This window comes from Lycium barbarum, chromosome 2, assembly GCF_019175385.1.
Source record: "Lycium barbarum isolate Lr01 chromosome 2, ASM1917538v2, whole genome shotgun sequence".
Classification (NCBI taxonomy): Eukaryota; Viridiplantae; Streptophyta; class Magnoliopsida; order Solanales; family Solanaceae; genus Lycium; species Lycium barbarum.
In genome coordinates, this window is record NC_083338.1 from 146,261,684 (window position 1) to 146,269,402 (window position 7,719).

The 7,719-nt window shown below is 31.1% G+C and overlaps 1 long non-coding RNA gene across 1 annotated transcript; it reads right to left on the reverse strand.

Annotated features, from left to right (window-relative positions):
* Nucleotides 1-620: 620 nt before the first annotated feature.
* LOC132627891 (uncharacterized) lies at nt 621-3,679 on the reverse strand. Its single transcript, XR_009577992.1, has 3 exons — nt 3,187-3,679; nt 2,063-2,112; nt 621-1,260 (listed from the first exon to the last, which is right to left on the reverse strand). It is a non-coding gene; the product is annotated as an uncharacterized LOC132627891 (long non-coding RNA).
* Nucleotides 3,680-7,719: the final 4,040 nt, after the last annotated feature.

Here is a 7,719-nt window from a genome sequence, read left to right on the forward strand (position 1 = left end):
GAGAGAATCTAACTCATCCCATATCTTTTTAAGCTTGGTAAAATACCCAGCTATGTTGTTGTTACCTTGCACTAGAGTTGATAATTCCTTCTGAAGTTGATAGAGCTTAGCTCCATCCAGCTTTCCAAATCTTTGTTCCAAGCTATCCCATAGCTCTTTAGCTGTTTTCGAGTAGATAACACTATCTCTAATATCTGGAGATAGTGCATTCAAAAGCCATGCTATTACCATATCATTTACAGAACTCCATTGTTCATAGTCTTTAGATGTGAGATTTGGTGTTTTAATGCATCCATTAATGAATCCTAATTTCTTCTTTGCAGACAAGGCAATGAAGATTGATCTTCTCCATCCAGGAAAATCTCTTCCATCAAATATGGAGTGAATTAGGTTCATTCCTCATTCCAGAGGAGTCCGAAGAATTGAGATGATATGGATGACTTACATCATAGGTCACCACTTTGTTATTTGTGTCTTTAGTGGCATCAACTGGTGCTGGATTGTTAGTCATTTTTGTGGGTAGATGAATCTGATGTAACAGTGAACAAGATGATGACACAGAAATTGAGAAATGGATTGAGATTAATGCTCTGATACCATGTGAAAATCAAGATGAAATGTATGAGATTTTGAGAATTTTTCTGTGTGTATATTTTATTGATCAATGCCTCATATATATACAAGTAGCTGAGGATTCTTCTACAAGAAATAGCAAATAGAAAACTAGTAATATCTAAACTATCTATGGACTAAAATGCAATTACATATTTTGTGTAACAAACTTTTTGTACACATACACATCCTAGAATATTCCTTGTACAATGCTGAAAATGACATTTTCAGGTATTGTTTGGTGTTGGGCTGATGTCATGGAAATTGGGCTGAGATCAGAATTTTGGGTTGTGTTGAATCATTGGCCCAAAATAAATAGTAGAGTCCATAACAAATGCATCAGCCCATTGTTCGATTATATCCATTTGAACAAAGCAATAATGAAGCCTCGTCTAGTCCGCACTTCATCACCTCTTTCTCGGCTTCTTAGCTTCATCAATTTCATCAATGGCGATCGGAGATGGCTTCTTGCCAACAATTAAAAGAGGAACAAACCTGTACGTTAGAATACCCAGCAAGAACACCAGCCAATCGCAGCATCCTCAACCAAATCGGAGCTTCTTGTTGTAACAAATTCTAGCAGATGACTAAGAGAGTAAGCTCGAAGCTACATTGAGGAAGAGCAACTAAGGTGCATATTGTTCACAACTGTAAAAAAAGGCTCAAGTTTAATTTTGTACTGATATTTTTATTGTAGCACTTTTTAAGAATTAATAAGACACCTGTAGACCAAGCAAACAACGCATCCATCTGAAACATGAGATCTAAATCTTTAACCAAGAGAAAATTAAGAAATAAAGAAAAATTAGGAAGTTGTTCCAGCAAAAGAATTATTATATAAACAATTAGAATGAGTATGTCAATTGCAATCCACTCAAAATATCTTCATCTAAAAATGTTATATAGTTTAACCAGATATTCTACTTGAAACATCTTATCATCAGTGCCTTTTTTCTCTGGAGCAGCTCATAGTAGGAAACTATTCAAACAGAAGAATGTTCTCTATTTGAAAAACAATTTGTTTCTCGCAACTCTTTCTCATATAAAGTAGCCTACACAAGAATTACCTCTTCCGAGTTTCAATTGCATGTATGAAAACCAAGAGCAGTGAAAGTCTTCTTAGTTTAGTTGACAGATGAGAAATAGTGCTTTTCCATTGAACGAAACTCATTTATTTGATATGATATTTTCTTTTCCCACTTCTCTAATAAATCTGATGTACATCACATAACTCAATTCAATTAGATACTTATTTATGTGATGGTTGTTCAATTGTAGGATTGAAAAAAAGCCCTTACATAAGTACTGTTGAAAGTTTAATACCGATAAAAACCATTGCCAAAATTTTATAATATCCTCAAATGTAGGTTAAATAACAGTAAGCGGCATCAAGAATCTGTTATTTATAACACTGATAAAGCTCTTCTATGATATAGCAGTAGCATCATACCTAAGAGTATTTCTACTCTAGAGTGTTGACATTATCAAAGGAAACACCTCCTGCAAAGTAACATAAGCAGTAATTACTTAATTACGTTATTGATCTAAGCATCAAACAGGAAATTAAGACGTTTTTGAAATTTAGAAATGCATTGCTAGAGTGCTGCTTCGTGACAATAAATTAGGCCTTTCCATTTTTTTTTTTTTTTGGTGATTGGAGGCTTACAGATGTTTTGTCTCAGCTTGTTTCTTCAATCACATCAACCTATATTGCCAATTACTCAAATGTTTCTAACAAGTCAATGTACTCAATATACGAAGCAATTATATACAACAGACACATTTGCTTAACCGAGTAAACTTCTTTTCGGTAATCCCTGCATAATATATATATATATATATATCATAGAAACTACAGTTAGTTCGTAGCTATAACTTCGTCTATATATCCGCCTTTGAACAAAACAATTATGAATTTCTGTGTGCATTAAGAAATCATATGCAGTTCAGTAATGATTATTTGTGGAAATAGCCTATTAGCCACTTCGTATAAACACAAATATTCACATAATAAAAAAATGTGGTGAATTTTCTGTTGAATCCCCTTTACCCTTGAAGGAAGCTATAAGTCTTGAAAATGGACTTGATACGCCCCCATGTGATTTGCTGAAATGTTTTCCAAGCATTACTCTACATTTGTAGAAGACTGAATTAAATCAAAATTTTGAGTACTGAATCAGAGAATTTGGGCTTAGATTACATTGTAATTCAGATGATGGTGCCATTGTTGCTCCCAATACATGTTCTTCAAGCTACTCGATGCAGAAGTATTTATTAATTCTTGTAATTATTTAATTCAAGACGTTGTAGTGTTGGTTTTGTTGTTTTTAACTCTCTTTCTTCAGTTTTATCTTCCAGAATCAGCTTATTGTAAACACTACACTAAATCACTCCTTCAACTGAAGTCCAACCTTCAGTTAACTAATCCTCATGAACCAGTAATACATCTTCTATATCAATATTAACTTGCACCATTTTGCAATGTAAAACCCATGCCCCAATCTTCTGCCTTATTTATTTCCACCCAAGTTACTCAACTATAAGAAAGAATTATCATAAACAAGAAGTTATTACCTTACGTGAAACCGATATAACAAAAGCATTAGTAATTGACAGGCGCAACCCAAAAAGTTGGAGGAAGATGCAACCTGCGGAAAACAAATCTATATCAAAATCCCATCACCAAGAGTTGGGTAAAACCAAATGAAGAAATCAGCAGAACTCCCAGATTCAAAAACTGAGAACAAACAGAGAAACCAATGAAGAAAAGCTGAAAACATCAATAATCGAGCAACACGACTTTAAATCAAAACCAAACCGATCAATCCACCAGATATTAATCATCAAACTATCTCTGTAATAATCATTCAGATATTGATCAAAATCAAGTAGCGAAAAACTTGTTCTTTCATAGAAATCGCAAACAAAACCAGTAGAAAACTGATCGGATGAAGGATGTCAAAGGGGAGAACATTGTAGACTACTGATCGGATGAAGGAAGGCAAAGGGCAGAAGATCGTAGAACATGGTAGAATATGTGATTTATTTTAATTAATTGGATCAGCGCGAAATTATAGTTTTACCCTTCGTCGTCCAAGGAACCTTCACTTATATTACTTTACTTATTATAGTACATCTATGTGTATGTATTTATTTTTGAACAGTGATTATATATATATACACTATATATTATGTTCAAAATATGATTAATATAATATTGTAGTTTGTGCTCCGTATCTAAAACTTTATTATATTAGTGTTTGCTATGAATACAAAGTCTGCACGTTTTTTTTTTTGACATTGTTTATTGTTTTAATATGGGATTTACTTTTTTTTTATATTGCTTGATTTTGTTAATATGGGGTCCACTTTTTTTTCCCGTGAGTTTGGAGATAGTGGGTTCCGCTTTTTTTACTTTTTTTTTTAATGTTCAAAACACAATTAATATAACATTGTAGTTTGTGCTCCGTATCTAAAACTTCATTATATTAGTCTTTGCTACGAATACAAAGTCTGCACGTTTTTTTTTTACATTGTTTGTTTTTTTAATATGCGATTCACTTTTTTTTATATTGCTTGATTTTGTTAATATGGGGTTCACTTTTTTTTCCCGTGAGTTTGGAGATGGTGAGTTTCACTTTTTTTACTTTTTTTTTTATATTGGTTGATTCGTGTTTAATATGGGGACCACACTTTTTTTTATTTAATATTGATTGGTTTGTGTTTAATATGTGGGCTCACAATTAACATTTTTTTCCCCCTCCCATTTTAGGAGGATTTATAGTGTTTCCACACTTCCCCTCCAGTGTGACTCGAACCCAGGACCTACCGGTCGTGGGTGGAGGTGCTTAACCACTGAGCCATCCCTCACTTGTCAAAATTAACATTATAGTTTGTGCCCTTATTATTAGTGTTTGCTACTAATACAAAGTCTGCAGTTTTTTTTTACATTGTTTGTTTTTTTTATATGAGATTCACTTTTTTTTTATATTGCTTGATTTTGTTAATATGGGGCTCAGTTTTTTTTTTCCGTGAGTTTGGAGATGGTGGGTTCCATTTTTTTTTTTAATATTCAAAACACGATTAATATAACATTGTAGTTTGTGATCCGTATGTAAAACTTTATTATATTAGTGTTTGCTACGAATACAAAGTCTCCACGTTTTTTTTTTACATTGTTTATTTTCTTAATATGGGATTTACTTTTTTTTTTATATTACTTGATTTTGTTAATATGCGGTCTACTTTTTTTTCTCCGTGAGTTTGGAGATGGTGGGTTCTACTTTTTTTACCTCTTTTTTATTTTTAATATTGGTTGGTTTGTGTTTATTATGTGGGCCCACAATTTATTTTTTGGGCCCACAAACGGACGACGAAAAAGTGCCCTACTATGTTCAAAACACGATTAATATAACATTGTAGTTTGTGCTCCGTATCTAAAACTTTATTATATTAGTGTTTGCTATGAATACAAAGTCTGCACGTTTTTTTTTTTACATTGTTTGTTTTTTTAATATGGGATTCACTTTTTTTTATATTGCCTGATTTTGTTAATATGAGGTCCACTTTTTTTTCCCCGTGAGTTTGGAGATAGTGGGTTCCACTTTTTTAATTTTTTTTTAATGTTCAAAACACGATTAATATAACATTGTAGTTTGTGCTCCGTATCTAAAACTTTATTATATTAGTGTTTGCTACGAATACAAAGTCTGCACGATTTTTTTTTTTTGACATTGTTTTTTTTTTAATATGGGATTCACTTTTTTTTATATTGCTTGATTTTGTTAATATGGGGTCCACTTTTTTTCCCCTTGAGTTTGGAGATGGTGGGTTCCACTTGTTTTACTTTTTTTTTTTTTTAATATTGGTTGGTTTGTGTTTAATATGGGACCACACTTTTTTTTTTTTAATATTGGTTGGTCGTGTTTAATATGTGGGCCCACAATTAACATTGTAGTTTGTGCTTCGTATCTAAAACTTTATTATATTAGTATTTGCTACGAATACAAAGTCTACACGTTTTTTTTTTACATTGTTTATTTTTTTAATATGGGATTCACTTTTTTTACAAATCGAATTACAAATCCATGCATGAACAGATGAACAAGGATTCTTGTGTGCTCCAAACAAATGAATTCAGGGGCGGCGCTAGAGCGTAAGAAGCGGATTTGACACAACTTAGAAGTTTTTATTTAAACATCGTATTTCTTTTAAGAAATTTATTTAATATGTATACATTATTAATTAAAAGCCCAATAAACTTCAAATTATGGCTTCGTCTCTACTACTTAGAAGAGGGAGTTTGGTCGTCCCTGTTCGTCGTAGTTGATGGGCCCCATAAAAAAAAACTTTTGGGCCCTATATTAAACAGGCCATAAAAAAATAAAAAAAATTATATAAAAAAAAAATTGTGGATCCCATATATATTAAACAACATTTTAAAAAAAAAGTGGGCCCCATATTAAACACTATGCATATTCGTAGCAAACATTAATATAATAAAGTTTTAAATACGGAACATAAACTAAAAAATTGTGGATCCCATATATATTACACAACAACTAATATTTAAAAAAAAAAAGTGGGCCCTATATTAAACACCATGCGTATTCGTAGCAAACACTAATATAATAAAGTTTTAAATACGGAGCATAAACTACAATGTTATATTAGTCGTATTTTGAACATAGTATCCCATATTGACAAAATCAAGCAACATATAAAAAAAAAAAAGGGTGCAGACTTTGTATTCTTAGCAAACACTAATATAATAAAGTTTTAGATACGGAACACAAATTACAATGTTATATCAATCGTGTTTTGAACATAGTACATATAAATACGAACATAGTATCCCATATTGACAAAATCAAGCAACATATAAAAAAAAAAAAAGGTGCAGACTTTGTATTCTTAGCAAACACTAATATAATAAAGTTTTAGATACGAAGCACAAATTACAATGTTATAGCAATCGTGTTTTGAACATAGTATATATATAAAAAAAAAAATTGGTCTCCATATTAAACAGGCCCATAAAAAAAACAAAATTGTAAAAAAAATAAAAATTGTGGGCCCCATATATATTAAACAACAACTAACATTAAAAAAAAAAAAATAGGCCCCATATTAAACACCATCAAGTATTAAAAAAAAGGTGGAACCCACCACATCTAAACTCACGGGAAAAAAAAAGTGAACCCCATATTAACAAAATCAAGTAATATTAAAAAAAAAAAAAAGTGAATCCTATATTAAAAAAACAAACAATGTTATTTTTGGGCCCCATATTAAACAGGCCCATAAAAAAAGTCAAATTGTAAAAAAAATAAAATTATGGGCCCCATATATATTAAACAATAACTAATATTAAAAAAAATGTAGGCCCTATATTAAACACCATCCAGTATTAAAAAAAAGAAGGTGGAACCCACCACATCCAAACTCACGGGAAAAACAAAAAAAGTAAACCCCATATTAACAAAATCAAGTACTATTAAAAAAAAAGTGAATCCCATATTAAAAAAAATTGTGGGCCCCATATTAAATACCGTGCGTATTCGTAGCAAACACTAATATAATAAAGTTTTAAATACGGAGCACAAACTACAATGTTATATTAATCGTGTTTTGAACATAGTATCCCATATTGACAAAATCAAGCAATATATATATAAAAAAAAATGAATCCCATATTAAAAAAATAAACAATGTCAAAAAAAAAGTGCAGACTTTGTATTCTTAGCAAACACTAATATAATAAAGTTTTAGATACGGAGCACAAATTACAATGTTATATCAATCGTGTTTTGAACATAGTATATATATATAAAAAAATGGGGCCCCATATTAAACAGGCCCATTAAAAAAAAATTATCGGCCCTATATATATTAAACAACAACTAATATTTAAAAAAATGTGGGCCCCATATTAAACACCATGCAGTATTAAAAAAAAAAGTGGAACCCACCACATCCAAACTCACGGAAAAAAAAGGTGAACCCCATATTAACAAAATCAAGCAATATTAAAAAAAAAATCGTGGGCCCCATATTAAACACTGTGCGTATTCGTAGCAAACACTAATATAATAAAGTTTTAAATAC